This window comes from Macadamia integrifolia, chromosome 5 (assembly GCF_013358625.1).
Source record: "Macadamia integrifolia cultivar HAES 741 chromosome 5, SCU_Mint_v3, whole genome shotgun sequence".
In the NCBI taxonomy this organism is placed as follows: domain Eukaryota; kingdom Viridiplantae; phylum Streptophyta; class Magnoliopsida; order Proteales; family Proteaceae; genus Macadamia; species Macadamia integrifolia.
This window is the reverse complement of record NC_056561.1, coordinates 28,654,610-28,671,854: the sequence shown is the minus strand read 5'-3', so window position 1 is coordinate 28,671,854 and position 17,245 is coordinate 28,654,610. Positions and strand designations below refer to the sequence as shown.

Genomic DNA, 17,245 nt, shown 5'->3' with positions numbered 1-17,245 from the left:
ATACACAACCATAGATTTTTTAGTGCAAGGCGACAATGGAAGAAGTGAATCATCTGGAGTATTTGTTTCTCCACTCGGTTGTCCAACCTTCTTCCTGCGTTGATAAACCTATAGAGGAGGTGAGTCATTGGCACTAGGCACATCATGGAAGAGTATGAGAGATGGAATGGGTGGAGATGGAGAAGTCCACTCCATACCAGACTGGGACACCTGAGGAGAAAATAATGATGTGCCTTCAAAGGTCACATCGGCATTAACAAAGTTCCTATGAGTAATGGGGTCATAGCACTTATACCCTTTCTGAGTACATGAATAACCCAAAAAAATGCACTTAGTAGACCTAGGAGACAGTTTATCTACTTGCACGTGCAAATTATAAACAAAACACACACAGCCAAATACTCGGGAAGGAACAGGAAAACTTGGCAAAGTAGGGAATATAATAGAAAATCTGAAAGCACTGAAGATGGCATGCGATTAATCAAGTGACATGCAGTTAAAACCCCATCACACCAAAAATGCTTAGGAACATGCATATGAATCATAATAGCACGGGCGGCCTCGAGTAGATGCCAGTTCTTGGGCTCTGCTACCCCATTTTGCTGTGGGGTAAAGGCGCAACTGGTTTGGTGTATCATCCCTCGATTGGCACAAAAATTAGAAATATCAGTTTGAGCATATTCTAAAGTATTATCAAAACGAAAAATCTTAATCAAAATTCCAAACTGAGTTTTTATTTCATTATAGAATTGCTGAAACATAGATAAAAATTCAGATCTGTCCTTTAACATGTAAAGCCATGTAAGGCGAGAATGATCATCTACAAAAGTCACAAAATAACGAAAACCAAATCTATTACTAACTCTGTAAGGACCCCATACATCAGAATGGACTAAGGAAAATAAAGACGGACTACGAGACACAGAGCGAGATGGGAAGGACACATGGTGATGTTTTCCCAACTCACATTCTAACCTAATCACAGACTTAAAACTAGGAAATAAAAGCTTCAACTTAGCTAAAGATAAATGTCCTAAGCGACAGTGCCATTGGAAAGGAGTCACATCCCCAACAGCAGTAGCAGCAGCAGAAAAGTATGAGAATCATAGTTGAGATAATATAAATCATCTTTTCACGCCCTCCAACAATCGTCTTCCTCGTGTGAAGATCCTGAAAAACATAGTAAGAGGGAAAGAAGGTTACCGAGCAATTTAATGAGCTAGTTAACTGGCTCACAGAAAGAAGACTTAATGGGAATTGTGAAACATGTAACACAAAAGATAAATTCAGTGAGGATGTGGGTGATATAGTACCATGACCGAGAACCGGTGTAAGAGCACCGTTAGCAAGAATAACAAATGTAGAACTGGTACTAAAAGAAAAGGTTTTAAAAAGTGATGACTTACCAGTCATATGGGCAAAAGCACCTGAATCAATAATCCAGGGGGTAGAGATAGTGGTAAGAAGGGCTGAGGCACCTACATGAGCTAAGGTGGCAGTGGATGTAGACCCACCATTGGATGTATTAGAGGATCCCTCGAGAGTGTGCAAGCGCCGGAGCAACTGATTGATGTCATCACGCAAACTGGTAGATGAATCTCCTGAAGGTCTCGATTTAGCATCAACAGAAGACACTGTGTCAGTATCATCATCTGACATTGCATGATTGGCTAACTGGGTTGCCCACTCTGGTTTGCCATGCTTTGCCCAGCAAGTCTCTATAGTATGGCTGGGGTTCCCGCAATAAGTGCACTGGCCGGCTGCACGATCAGAAGGCTGTCCACTAGAACCTCGACCAGTCGATCCACAACCCCCATACCCGCGACCATGTCCACGGTTGGCAAGGAAGGCAGAATTGTCTTTAGAAGACTAATCAGATTTAGTTAATGAAGTGATATGCTGTAGTCACGAATAAGTGTCATTTAGAGTAGGAACAGTATCGCCTGTAAGTAAATGGCCCATCACTGCCTTCAAATCATTATTCAAACCAGCCAAAAATTTGAAAACAAAAAAACTCATTCCGATAAGCTTTCAATTTGTCAATGTCTATGGTCAAGGGCTGGAAAACATTAGGGGGTGTTTGGTTCGGTAAATCAAATGGTGTATGCATCGGATATGAATGTCAATCTTTTGATAGACATTCTTCTGAATTATGTTTCTTTCTGAAAAATTGTTTGGTTACCTCAAGGCTAGTACATGTTTCTCGCGGGTTGAGATATTGGCTTCCATAGAGAACATCTTTCCGCTTTCTCCTTTTATACTAGGTGGTAAAAAGGTTGCTCAAATCTAAGTTTAAGTGTTGAGGTAAACTCAGATTTGGAACACATCCTTTGTAATATGGTCATTCATGGAAAGTAGGATGCTCACTTATGAGGGTCATCCTAGTGGAACCAAACAACTCCAAAAATCAAAAATTATCATTCTAAAGAATGTCATCCCAAAGATTTACTGAACCAAACACCCCCTTAAGTTCTTCAACCATTCCCCTGAAAGTATTATAATACTCTGAAAGAGATCTGTCAGACTAGCGAAACTGGAATAGCTTCTCATAAATATCATAGATACGGGTCATATTCTTTTCTTGAGAGTAAGTTTCCTTCAAATCGTCCCATAGTCCCTTTGCAGTAGAGTGAAACATGACATTGGCATCGACATCTGATTCCATACTATTCCATAACTAGATTAAAATCAAAGCATTCTCCTTCATCCATTCATTATAACCCTTGTCTTATGAAGGAGAATCAGAAGTAGTATAATTAAGTTTATCCTTGGCTATAAGGTAAACCTTCACAGATTGAGCCCAAAGTAGGTAATTCGAGCTTCCCTTGAGCTTAATAGAAGTAATTTGGACATTGACATTGTTCGAGGCAGATGCAATAGTCACAAAGGTAGTAGACTTGGTCTCAGCCATAAGAACCAAAAATAAAGTAGACAAATAGAGTCGCTGATATCTGGCTATCACCCAAAAATACTTAACCCAAAAATACCAAGAAAAATAGTAAACTAACTTGAACCACAGCAACTGGATATCTGACTTTCACCCAAAAGACCCGGATTCGATAAAGGAAAGAAGATGGTTGCAGTTCAAGTCCTTCAAATCTTTAGCATAGTACCAATAGAGTACGATTCATACACCAAATAAATCACTCCATGTGATTTAATCCATAGTAGATGCAGCAATAGGTGGCTGCACACCATAAGATTTCAGCGCAAAACCGAGATAAGCAGAGAGGATTTTGAAAAGCTTGATTTGATTACAAATGCTTTGATACCATGTTACAATCCCAGATACCTTGTAATCAAATCAAAAGAAAAAGAAAGAGAGAAAAGAAGAAGAGAAGAGAGAGGTACAACCGAAGGAGACTCCCAAAAGATGAGAAGAGACCTGCGATCTTACCAAAGTAGCTTGATCGCAGGTTTTAGTCCTTTACTTATATTAAAATAATGCTAAAAATAAAAGACAATAGTACCCCCATTGCTCAATTACAAGAAAAGCCACATCACAGAAATATGGGAGCCGATGGGACCCAAAATACCCGTATCGGCCCCCATCGGTTTTAGAGTTTAGCGCTATAGGTAGTTTTTGACTTTAGAGTTGGTTCTTTCTATTTTCAATTGTTTCCTATTTGGGTTCTTACTATGTAATTTGAGTCCTAGCCTCCACTATAAATAGAGACCTTGTATTGAAGAGAAAGACAAGTTGATTTATGACATTTTGTGAGCTTTGCTTGCTGGTTGTTCCTGAGAAATGATGTTTTAACAGCTGAGATAGTTGTGGGTGAGAGGCTCAGGACTGAGAAAGTCTACCCCACCCACATCCATCCCTTATATACTTCTTTTCTTTACTTCTATTTATTCATTATTATGGTGAGAACAAAGTCCCAACTGTTGAACAGAAGAGCACACAACCAGGCTATCGATTCCTGTACTCCGATTGCTGCAGGATTTTAGGGTTTTACTAAGGACCCTAGGAGAGAGACTTGACCAGAATTTGGAGGCCATCTGAGGCCTATGGCTGCTGCTACTCGAAAACACCCAAAGGTTTCATTTTTCATCCATCTTCATAATACACTACTCAGCCAGCAGAATCAGCTCATATTGGGAGGGTTTGTTTGTCTACATAGGACCTACAATCAGTCCAAATTTCAGGCCCAAATGAGCCCTATTTGGTGAGATACAATTTATGTAAGTTTCAACCTTAATCTGAGTCTATTTTCAGATCTGTTCTTACTATTGAATCTGATCTATTCTAAGTCATGTTGGAGTTTATGATGGATCCTACTGGGACTGATTACCTTGGTAATTAGTCTGACATTAGGTCGACTGACATTTGTGAGGAATGTGGGTTTTCTACATAAGCTAATTTATACTCCATTTGTCAATTCAGCCGATCAATTTGGCAATATGTTTACCAAGGCAATATTCAGGCCTGCATTTCTCAGTGGTTGTTCCAAGCTAGGTATGGGATATATATACATATACATACATATATATAATACTATATAATATATACTACATCCCGAGGGTAATGTAGAACTAGGTTGACAAGGCAATCAAGTCCCAGTACTGCAGAATCTACTCAAAGAACAATCACAAACAAAGTGCCAGTAGTAGAGGACAGATCAGATTCAGATCAGATCACCAGACTTAAACAGATCTGGAAACCAAGGTTATCGAGCCCAATAATTAGGGTTAGGAAGGTCAAAACAGTAGTCAGAGTGCGTGCTATACCTGGGACAGATACAGGACTAATCCAACTCCATAAACATGAATAAATGTAAAAAGAATCACTAGGAAGTAAGTTATGCCTAGATCTCAGTTCTGAACTGGGTTTCTAAAAATTGAAAATAGAAACAATGGAGAAAGAAACTAACAACTAATAACTTAACTCCTAAGAAATAACAAAGTCTAACAACTTAAATTGAACCCAACTAAGAAGAAAACAAACTAGTTAATCCCGTGTGCAACCTTGAAGCCCCTAGTTTAGGCCCATAAAAGTGGCCTATTACACTCAAAACACTTCTGATCAAAGGCCCAACATGTATGGAACCCAACCCTAGACTTGTTCCTAACAAAACAAGCCTTTTTCGGTGATGAATTTGCATCAGAGGGATTGTTATAGTGTACCGTGGGTAATATGGTGTACCATGGGATAGTGTTTTGATTTGTAACTAGATTAGTTCTTTAGTTGTTATAGTGTACCGTGGGTAAGGTGCCGTTTGATAACATTCTGGGAGAATGTTTCTGGTGTTCTTCTATTCTGCGGGAATGCAAATAGAACAGAAATATGTTTGGCACGTCCAGTTCATTTTTGTATTCCCCCGGAATGAACCAATGAAAAAGAATGAGTAAAGAATACATTGCAAGAGTACCAAAAAGTTGCTTTTATATTCTTTTAGAAACTTAAAAGAACAAAACTATTCAAAACCCCCACAATCCCTTTTCTCCATCTCACGATTAAAAACCCCCAAATCCTAAGGAAAACCTATTGCAGGTTTTCACTCTCTCGGTCGCCGCTGCCCTCTTTCTCCTTCGCCGCTTACCTCTCTCTCTCTCTCGGTCGCAGGTTGGTCGCAGGTCAGTCGCCGCTGCCCTCTCTCTCCTTCGCCGCTTCCCTGTCTCTCTCTCTCGGTCGCAGGTCAGTCGCCGCTGCCCTCTCTCTCCTTCGCCGCTTCCCTCTCTCTCTCTCTCATTCGCCTGAAGTGGTTCGCGGCGGAGCACGATCTGACGAGTCATCTCTTCGAGTTGACCCAAGAGGATCAATCCGAGGGTAATGGAAAACTTTGAATCAGGAAAAGAAAAAAAAAATGAAAAAGATGAAAAGGACGGATGGACGGATGAACAGATTCTCCTGCAATTTGAAAGAAAAATGAAATGAAGATTAAATTCCTTCTTTATTGAAGATTAAAGAGAGACTAAAAAGCATCGAATCTTGAAACGAATCAACCATCGGACTCATTCCGATGGCCGATTAAGTTAACAACTTTCTGATTTCCGATTCCTGAATTAGAAAACGATACTCAACAGAGGAAGGACGAAACAGAGAAGATTTAGAAATTGAAAATGGAAGTGTTGTTAATCTTTAATCCCTCTTTCTCCGGCAATAAAGGGAAGAGAGAGAATGGAAGTACTCTCCTCCAAGCCAAGTGAAGGTCCTCTACTCAAGACCATTTCCTGATCCAAATCTTACCCTCTTATATTCCCGAAATCGCCGGATTCCGTCGCTTCCTTCGCCGGAAAACTCTGGATTGTACTGGTTCGGATTCCTCCACTTGTAGTTCCTTTGCGTGTGAACTCTGTATATGAAATAAACCCTTGAGAGATAATAGAGAGAGAAAGTGAAACGGGGAAATTTGGATACTCTGTATATGTCAAACCCGCATATAATAGAGGATTGCATTGGTGCCATAGATGGTACACATGTTACTGCTATAGTTCCCAAGGGAAAACAGATCCCATATCGAGGACGGAAGGGGATAACAACCCAAAATGTAATGTGTGCCTACTCGTTTGACATGAAATTCACTTTTGTATATGCGGGTTAGGAAGACAGTGCAAATGATTGTCGTGTATTCAATAGAGCCCTAGAGGATCCTACTTTACGATTTCCTCATCCTCCCCAAGGTATATCAATTCCCAAATTATCATGTATGCAAATGATTATTGTGTATGCTTTTAATGTCTTGCTTTATCATATTGTAGGGAAGTATTACGTTGTAGACTCAGGATATGCGAGTAGACTTTTGTTTTCTTATTAAGATAAATGTGGAAACTCTTTATGTTTATATTTTATTATTTCCTTTAAGTAATAGTATTTTAAAAGATAATTTCATAAACAAATTATTTCCTTATTTAAGTTAAATTTGACCATAATAGCATGTTTGTAATTATTGATTTCATTGTTCAAAAGTGAATTTTCATTATTGTACTCTCCAGGAATAGAAGTGTTTGTCAAACGCTGTTTCTGTTATTTTCCTGTTCTAAAGCCATTTCTGAAATAGTTTACCAAACGCTGTTTCTGTTCCGCCAGAGTGTCTTCACAGCATGGAATCGAAAAAGAACACTTCTGTAAAAGAACACTCTCCAGGAATAGAAGTGTTATCAAACGGCCTCTAAGAGTTGATGACTTGATATTATATAAGCAAGGGATAGTGTTTTGATTTGTAACTAGATTAGCTCTTTAGTTGTTATTTACTTTTCTAGTTATTCCTCATTATTGCAATTAAACTTAAGACTCTTAGTAGGATTCCTACTAAGAGTTGATGACTTGATATTATATAAGCAAGGGATAGTGTTTTGATTTGAAACTAGATTAGTTCTTTAGTTGTTATTTACTTTTTTTAGTTATTCCTCGTTATTGCAATTAAACTTAAGACTCTTAGTAGGATTCCTACTAAGAGTTGATGACTTGATATTATATAAGCAAGGGGCTAGACCACAATATGGTGTTCTGTTTTTCCCTTGTGTTCCAGCTCTCTCTCTCTCTCTCTCCTTTGCAGGTGCTGGTTTACAGATTCAGTGTAGTATCAAAACTAGGATAGGCCAAACCCAGTCAAACCCGATGCAGTTGCCTTGGCTTGGCTGGACCAAAATGAGGCCTAAGCCAAGGCGCAACCAAACCAAACCGGTTTCTGGTCTAAGTGGGGTTGGCAGTTGACATAAGCATGTAATCTTCATATTATTTTATTTTCTTCATTTCGGAAAGTTGGGTAAATACGCAGAGTGATCGTTTGTTTCCTCTTCTTCTTACTTGGGTAGATTACGATAAGATATTTTATTGAGTTTCCAATTTAAGTTAATTCCTTAGTAGAATAGGTTCCCATTTTTAGATGTCTTTTATTTTATTTATATGTAACGCGATGGACAAGTATGGAGGAGATTGAAAGTTGAATGAAGAATTGGGCTTTGTTTGAAGAGAGCCTAGGTGACCTTGTGTCATCTCCCTCTCTTTCTTCCTCCCTTCCCTGCGATCTCTCTTTTCTTCTTTTTCTTATTCCCTTTTATTATTATACAACTTAATGTAAAGCTGGTTCACCTTTAGGTAAACAAACTCCAAAAATTAACAATCCTCAACAAAGTCCAAATCTGACTTCAGGTTATAGAACCAAAAAGAATCCAAGTAGGCCGAGATTAGGACTGAATAATAACACAAAGATCAGGGTAATTACGAAGCTCAAACCTTAGCAGATTAGGTCCAGAAACAGGGTAGAAAACCCCACTAAAAGCCCTCCAGCAGAGCAGCAAAATACCAGCATCAAGTTGGAACAGACCTGTTTCAGCCTGTTTCAGCCAGACTTAGGGAGAAAACCTGCGGTTAGGTTTTGGCTAGGCAGCAAGGGCCGAACCTAATGTAGAGCTAGAATCAGAAGTGATCCTAATCCCACGTAGGATCTGAAATTCTGACCGAATAGAGAAGATGTTCTCCAATAGGCTTGGTTCTAGCTCTCAAACACTCTCTCACAGCAAACAAATAAAAGAAAAATAAGAAAAGAAAGAGAATTCGATGGAGGGTTGAGAAGGGGGAAGAAGAACTAGTGAATAGGCATCTCACCTAGGGCATCTGACCCAACTGCATCCCACAGCACAACAGCATAAGACATCTTTTTTTTTTTTTAATTAATAAATTCGTGTTCAATGTTGTAGTTGTAGCCCCTTACAAACTTATATAGAAGACTCAAAACTGACTCAAACACTAAAAAAGAAAGGCCTAACCCAATCCTTAACTAATTGGGAAACCTAAACTAACTAGGAATCTGAAATAACAAAGGAAATAGACTCAAAACAGGACTCTAACTAAACTAATGAATTAAATCTTATTTTTCTACTTTTTAACTATATTTTAGGCCAATTAAAATGGCTCATTATAAAGAAAACTCATGAGATCAAAGGCCCAACGCATACATAATCCAACCAAAGGCTTATTTGCAATAAAATAAGTCCATTAAGTGACTTATCTGCATCAGAACCCCTGGTCAAGTGGCCTCCTTGGGGTGGCCTTTGAACCCTCCAAAGGGCCTTTATAGGAGAGGCAGGCCTGGTCGATCCACACAAAACCCTGAACCTTCTTAAAAATCGATTTTAGTAACCTGGCTGATCTTCAATCTTCAATTGTGGGGGGCTACTAAAACTTCAATTCGATGCTTCAAGTACTCACAAATCACTCTCTCACAAACACAAATAAGAAGGAAACAAGAAGGTAGAGAAAGAGGGAAGAAGATGGACAGTTGTGGGTGGGATAATGACTATCTTAGCCTGGGCATCTCAGCCACAGCTGTCTCAATTGTTTTACTTCCTCTCTCAGGAATTTGAGAGCTAGCAACTGCTGCATAAACTTTAGTCATTCAACTGTGTCTAATTGTTACAGCAATCCCTCTTAAATAGAGGTCTGAAAGTTACAATTTAGAAGCTTGTTCTCAAATTAGAAACTAACGCATAATAGTAACTAAACTCTAACTTGCAAATTAAGAAAACAAATAAACAGCTACTAGGACTTTCTAGAAGGCAGCTCCTCTATTGTAAAGCATCTTTGACCAATCAAACAAAAGAAACAAAAATCCATCTGTAAAGTAAATCGCAGGCCACAAAGGAGCGTCTTCTAGCCAGCTATGGACAGCTGTAACGGCTGGATCGATGGGGCTATTGAGGGCCTTCTAGAAGCTCAATTCTGGAAACAAATATACTATAATAAGGGGGTTTCCTATGGTGGCCGACGGGCTACTGATATGGCCAGCATAGAGGCCAAAAATAGAGAACCAAAACTGGCCTCGACCTCAGCCCAAGGGCTGGCTGGTTTGGGCCTTCTTCTTCCTGTGATACTGTAGCCCATGATGGGGATCTACATCACTGTTCTGGCAAACAGCAGCAGCCTTCTGGTTGTCAGTTGATCTATCTCACCCCTTCTTCTTTTCCCCCCATCTTCTATGCGTAGGAACACCTGCACTAGGCAATCTCAGACCTGAAACTTTGCCCGGTGATGAGAGAACAAACTTAGATTAAACCTGATTTCTGTTCCATTGCCAGGAATAATTTCAGCGAACTTTGTTTGAAGAATCAAAGGCTGTCTTGTTGGGTTAATACTTGGATTTCAGAGAGTGATATCTTGCGAATCAGGATCCCAAAGTGTTGACTTGATTGGGCCTGTCAAGTGGGAGTTCTCCTCATCAAAGTCTCCCTTTGTCTGCTGGTTTCTCCTGTGTTCGCAGGTAGGAGATAAGTCCCCTCTCTCCCACCATATTATCTTTCCAAAACTACCCTCCCTTACTTCCTCAATTCTCTTTTGTCCTTATTTTTCTTTTTCTTTTAGTTCCTAATTTACCCTTTCTTCTATCATGCGATTAATTCCTTCAATTTGTTGTTCCAATTTTGAGTTTTCCCATTAATTATGGTTCTGCCACCACTTGTTACTTACCATATTAAGTGCTGGATTGTTAAAGAATTTACAGATTTTGCCATTGTTTACAATACTTAGTTTGGCTAGTGTTTGGGTGGGCCCATAAACGAACTGAACAGGGCTTCCCAAACCCCAGTTCGGCATCAAAACCAGGAGTCGTACTACTGATAAGATCACAGATTTGAATTTCCCAACAGAGAATCAGTCTATAATCAGCCTATGTTATCAATTTCGGACTAAACAGAACACTAAGTGCAGATATCGATTTCAGCTTTCAGATAATCAAAATGATGCGGATCCATATTCCAAGGACTGAAATCGGATCGCTTAGGGCCCACTTAGACACAATAAAACAAAGACAACAACCAATGACCAGTAGTATTGAAATAAAGCTTCAACTAAATGGCAGGATTGTAATTAAACAGAAGTTATAAAGAGGGCGGCAGAGTTGTAAATAACCACAATTTAAAACCCTTTTAGAGTGAAATAAGTGAAGAGGGACAGACCTGGAATTAATCCCAAAGAAAAGATCAGTTCTGAAAATTAATTTGATGGAGGGGTTAAGATGAAATAGAATTTCAGAACTAGGGGCCTTATAAGAATATCAGGAAAAGGGGTTCAAATGCAATATAAAGAAAATGTCTTCTTCTACCTTTGGTGTAATGTTGAAGACCAGAACACGATGGAAAAATCAGTGGCAGCCTCTTGAGAGAAAATTGTCACCAGGCTTCGGTTTGCCCTGAAATTTCAAACGTGGGCTACCAACCCTGTGACCTCTTGATTCCGGCAGATAGGTACTTCAAACAGCAAACAACGAAGATCCAAGAAAAACCTACAACTCAGATCTGGCGATAGCAGAGCTCAGATCTCGGTCTGGTTTTGATTTATCACCATTAAAACCAAGTTTTGGAAGAGCTGCTCTTGGGTTGGTGTCGCCTACTGGTAAGGAACCTTCTACCAAATTCTCAGTCCAGAAAACTTAAAGGAGAAAGAGGTCGATCCTCTAAACTGGGGCTGTATCTATCGCCCAGAACAGGGGTTCAGCCAACAAGGGAAAAATAATAAAAAAGAGAGGAAAATAAGGAGGGAAGAAGAAGAAGATAAGAGAAGAAAGTGAATCTCAAAGAGGGAGGAAAAGAGGGTCGGCAGCCATCGTTTCAAACCAAAAACATAAATTTTCCAATTCATTCAGTTCAAAAATCCCAGTTGAGTTCAATAAACCTATTTAAAGACTGAAAACAGACCTACTTTCCTATTTGAAACAAATATTGCATCTAACTAAAATAAAAATAAAATTCTCACTCAAATAAAAATCTACCATACTATTTCTAACTCTAAAAAGGAAAGTAAATAAAAGAAATTCTAAATCCATAGCCAAACTGCATCACAAAACTCAACCCCACTCGAAGTAGGACTGTAACAACTAAGCAACAGAATCAGGATTTGAAAACAGAATATGAATGAGGGAACTGTCGACTGAAGATTTCTGAAATCAGAATTTAAATCAGCACTGTAGAACACCTTAAATCCAACAATCCTAGGGAGAATAGGACTGATTTATCACAGGAACCAAGACTTAACGGTATGTAGAAAATAAGGGAACAGAATAGGTACCTTAAGAGGATCAAACAAAGAACAGTAGCACCTGGGCTTCCCACCGCAAGATATTGACTGGGTTCACCACAAAGCATACCTTGATTCACCACAAGGAAAGAGCTCCCCATGCAAGGAGCAGAAAACAGAAAGTTCCAGCAAACATAATCATGAGGTATGAGCGCCCTTCCCCCAACACCTCCCCATTCTTTATTTATAAAACTGTAAAGTATAGTTGGAGTCGAGCTAGGAAACCCCTTAGCCGACTCCTTACAACTTGGACAATCCTTCTTTAAGTCTAACTAGCTTTAAAAGGATGAGGACCTCAACTGGAACTAACCTGAGACACTTGGAAAAAAAAAAAAAAGAACTCAAGCTTTTCGTTAAAGTTCTGGGGACAATTCTGTCCTGTCAAGCTTAGATTATTACTACTAGTTTCTTTTCACTTATTGTAGTAAGTAGGTTAGGAGTATTTTAGTCCCCTAACTTACCCCTCTTTTTGGACATATATTAATGTAAGACTAGAATCACGAGTGATCCTAATCCCAGGCAGGATCTCAAAATCTGGCTGAATAGGGAGAAATTCGAGAACACACAAACCCAGGATCAGATGGAGTTGAAACTTGGAGTAGATGAAGGTAATATATGAGTCAATAAACCCTCAAAATATGAGACAATTCCAATGGTTGAATTGAGAGATATGTTGTCGACATGAATTAGGGAACTTTTGACCACTCTTCTGAAACTAGGGTTCCTAGCTTCAGATGATCCTCAAAATAGGAATGTAGTCCCTTGCATGATGCATATGTATCCTTCAAAAGAAGAGCCTCAACTGATGTATAATTGGGAAGTTATGCTCGAGGAAACGAAAAAGGAAACTTTATGGAGTTCTGCAATACCAACAAACTACAGGCGTTGAATGGCCTCCAAACTCTCGTCAAGCTCCCCTCTAGATGCACCTGAACAACCCTCAAAAAAAGGGCTAAAGCTGATCTCCTGGCTGGAAGCTACAGGCGTTGAATGGCCTCCGAACTCTTGTCGAGCTCCCCTCTAGATGCACCTGAACAACCCTAGAAAAAAAAAGGGCTAAAGCTGATCTCCTGGCTGGAAGATAGGAGGGCTCGAATGGTACATCAAAAACCTAACAATTTTGGCTCGATTCTGGCTGCAAGGCTACCTTCTGGTCTTCGATCATGCTGATGTGTTTGTAAATCTAATAATGATCTTACAATACTCAAAAATAAAGGAAAAAAAAAACAAAGGTATTTGATGGTGGGGTTGAGAAGGGGGGAAAGGAGTTAGGGAAAGGGCATCTCACCCTCTCAGGTAATAGCTATCTCAGACATGAGTAAACACTCAAATTCATAAACTTCATGGTTCATTTTCATTATATGATCGATGGGCTTTAAATAGCTTTTCAAAACTTGGACAAAAAGAAATAACAAAAAAAGGAAACTAACGGACTGAAATAAGACTTTCTAATTTGTGTCTAACTTGCTAACTAAGCTTAACAAAATTAGAAACTAACAACTAATTGGAAAAAGGAAACTAATGTAAGTTACAAAATAGAAACATCTTTGGCTAACCAAATAGGGAACTAACTTAACTAACTTGCTCACTAAGAAAATAGAAACTAACTAAAGTAAACTAAATAAGAAACTAAAATAGAAGATATTGACACAAAAGTACTGTTTAGGTGAACAGTATTTTCTAATTGTTGCTTTTGTCTTCTTCTTCAAGCTTTGATCTGCATCATATCATACTATTATATAAGTGTATGTACTCATGCTTCGTGGTTAATCATTTTTTTTTACTACTTTGGTCATTTTGCTTATTTAAATACCTTATATTTTTCATTACCTTCTTTGTCAATCATTTTTACTTTTTCAATATTGTCGGTACCCTTTATATATTTTAATTTTAAATATTCTCTAAAATTTAGATTCTTTATTCAAAAATCCCTCTCTCTCTCTCTCTCTCTCTCTCATGTTCCTCTCTTTTTCTCTTATAATATCTATATTTTAGGAGTCGTTTTTACCAACAAATAAAACTTTCGAAAATTTATCCCTCATCTCTCACGTTCCTCTCTTTTAATCTATACCTTTCTTAAAATAAAATAAAAAAATAAAAAAATATATTTTAGGAGTCTTTTTACTAAAAACAAAAAAAACAAAAGTTTATTCTAAATTTTCTCCCTCCCCTCTTTCACGTTCCTCTTTTCTCTTTTAATCCATATTTTTCTTTAAAAAAAAAAAAAAAAAATCTATATTTTAGGAATCATTATTACCAAAAAAAAATATCTTTCTAAATTTCCTTCCTCCTCTCACACGTTCTTCTCTTTTAATCTATTTCTTTCTAAAAAAAAAAATCTATATTTTAGGAGTTGTTATTACTTTTTAAAAAAAAAAAATCTATATTTTAAAAGTCTTTTGTATCCCCAAAAAAAAAATTCCTTTTAATTTATTACTCTCTCACATTCCTTTTAAATTTTTTAAATTTTGTCCCTCCTATCTCACGTCCCCTACCTCTCTTTTTGCTCTTTTAATTTATACCTTTCTAAAAAAAATCTGTTGTAGGAGTTTTTTCTACCCAAAAAATAAATCTGGATTTTAGGATTTTTTTTTTACCAAAAAAAAAAAAATTTCTAAATTTTTTTCCCTCCTTTCTCTCACGTCCCTATCTTTCTTTGAAAAAAAAAAAAAAAAAACCAATATTTAGGAGGGCTTTTTTCCCTCCTCACTCTTAGGATCCTCTCTTTTCTCTTTTGATATGAATCTTTCAAAAAAAAAAATCTTAAGCTTAAGAGTTTTTTTTTTTTTTTTTACTTATTATATAAACGCACCAATTGCCAATTTTGCCCTTTCTTCTTTATTGTCTTTTATTTTTATAAATAAATATATTTTATGATATACTTTGTCAATTAATTCCTTATCCTCCTCCATCCTCAATCTATATCTTTCTAAATATTATTCAAAATAAAATATAATGGGTTGGCTACATTAATACCTCTCTTTTATAAATTGTTTCTCCCACATCACCTAAAAGAATGCCCCACCCCCTCAAACAGTCCCAAAGCAAAACGACAGCCCCTTCCTATACGAAGAGGGTTTTAGAAAAAGGATCCATGTAGCTTACTCCATTCAACTGGGATAAGAAAATTTAAAATTGTAGTCTTTCAACCTATTGTCGCAGCTCTCTCTCCTCTTTGGCTTACTTTTCGGGTTTCAAATTAGGTTTTGCAAATTTCATCAGCAGTGATTGGGGAAAATTTTCCCTACATCAGTTTTCTGGTTTCCAGTCTGTTTTGGTTATTCTCCACATTCTTACCGAGTAATTCAGGAATTTTCCCATAACTTTTTCAACTGATATGTCGATATAGAAAGATCTCCTTATTTCTTCATTGCGGGTAAAAGGTAATGCAATACTGCTGGTCCGTCGAGAAGTTCACGCTGCCGACAAGAAGGACAATGATATATGGTTATTAAGAATATGAAGGAATAATTGAGCTCATGGAATTACCACCTAGGTCGGTCAGTTTGTGGCCCAATAGAAAAGAAGATTTTGATCTTCGGTATACCCTTCAAAAAGTAGTTGAAGCACTGGTGGAAGCATGAGAGAACTCCTCCTTTATTCCCATTGCCTTGGTTTTTTATTCTTTTTCTTTCTTTTATTTATATAATTTTTTTTATGTTTTCTTAAATTCTATCTCATATAGACATGGTATTTCTAAAGTCTATACACCTCAAACAAGGCTGATTCCTTCAACGGTGCTTGAATATTCATGAAGTCCAGTATCCATCCTCACCAAGTGGATGTATAATTGACTGCAGTACTATCTACTGTTTTTGGGCTTGTAAGAGTCACTGAATAAGGAACCATATAAATTGATGTCCCACCCCACTCTGCACCTAATTCATTGGTTTGGCGGGGACCAAGCAGCGTCTGGCTCTTATTCAATTTCCATTTGATGGACCCTGCAGATTGTTTGGTTTAGGTTTCAGTTACACCAGATCATGGTCATTAACGGGCTTCAGTTGCTGTTTCTATCTTCAGTATCCATAGCTTATGTGTCTACTCTTCAAATTTCTTAACGTCTATCATTGAATCCCCTGGCCTAATTTGATTGTCTCTTGCCATGCCACATTTGAGGTGAAGTCAGGTTGAGTTCAGATTAGCCAAAACCCATAGCGTACATGGCCACACCAGCAACAACCTAAGCCGTGCAGATGATCATTACCATGTTATTTGCTCCAGTGTCGCACTTATTTTCTTCGTCATCTTTTTCTGTCTTCCTTGTGACGGAACAAAATGGTTCAGGGTTTGAAACTTTAAACGAGAGGTTAGATTCTGGTTCTAGCATTTCAACTAATGGCCTTCAATTTGATAGTGCTGACAAAAAAGTACTTTTCAAGTCTGATGTGAGAAACCAATTAGATTGTCTTAGGTTGATATGTACTATACACAGAGTTTTGATTATAGATTGATCTGCCATATTGTTCAGGTCATGCGTAAAACTGGTTTTATTGATCAGGTCGACCTGTTTCTATGAACTACAGTCCTGAATAATAGTAAGTTCTTGGTTAATTGCTTCTGCAAAAATGACAGAAAATTTTGAGAAGACTTAAAATCGAAATCCAATCTTCCTCTCCTTTTAACCATGAAATATGATTAGTAGTCTTTCCCTTTTCTTGAACCCTTCCCCCCCTTTGTTCCATGAGTAGAGATCTAACGAAGTTATTGGTTTACTTGACAGTTGACACTAAAATGCAGCAGTGAACCAACAGTATCTAGACCTTCTGATGGAAGGAGCAGCATAAGTTTTCAGAAGGTTCACATGGGAGTATTATTTCACAATGTAGCAGTGCACACCATGTCTGTTCTCTTCTAAAATGACATCACTGTAATAAATTATCTATGGGGAATGAGTAAGAAATCAGGGTGTTTAAAAGCACTGTATTTTGTTATGTTAGACTCAGTTTTACCGTCGATAGTATATAAGTTTGTTGTTCATTGCCCATAGAAAGTGATATCAACACTTTGACAGGTTTTCTGGTTATTATTTCTTGTAGTAAATAATAATTCGGCTTTAAACTCTTGCAAAGGAGCATTGGTTTTATTAGCATTGAAATATTATATTTCATTTTTATTTTCTTCCTCTTTATGTGATTACAACTTTTATAATTTAAATATGGGTCTTTAGCTCAATTGGCAAAGTACTTCAGCACACCTCAAGAGGATGGTGGTTTGAATCCACCAAGTCTC

At 37.8% G+C, this 17,245-nt stretch overlaps 1 protein-coding gene and 1 long non-coding RNA gene across 2 annotated transcripts in view; one reads left to right on the top strand and one right to left on the bottom strand.

Moving 5' to 3' along the window:
* The window catches only part of LOC122079811 (transmembrane 9 superfamily member 2-like), a 38,578-nt gene that overhangs the window by 18,078 nt on the left and 3,255 nt on the right, over positions 1-17,245 (bottom strand). The window lies entirely within an intron of this gene.
* Positions 10,066-17,136, top strand: LOC122079812. Its single transcript, XR_006140535.1, has 4 exons — positions 10,066-10,202; positions 16,133-16,322; positions 16,485-16,551; positions 16,737-17,136. It is a non-coding gene; the product is annotated as an uncharacterized LOC122079812 (long non-coding RNA).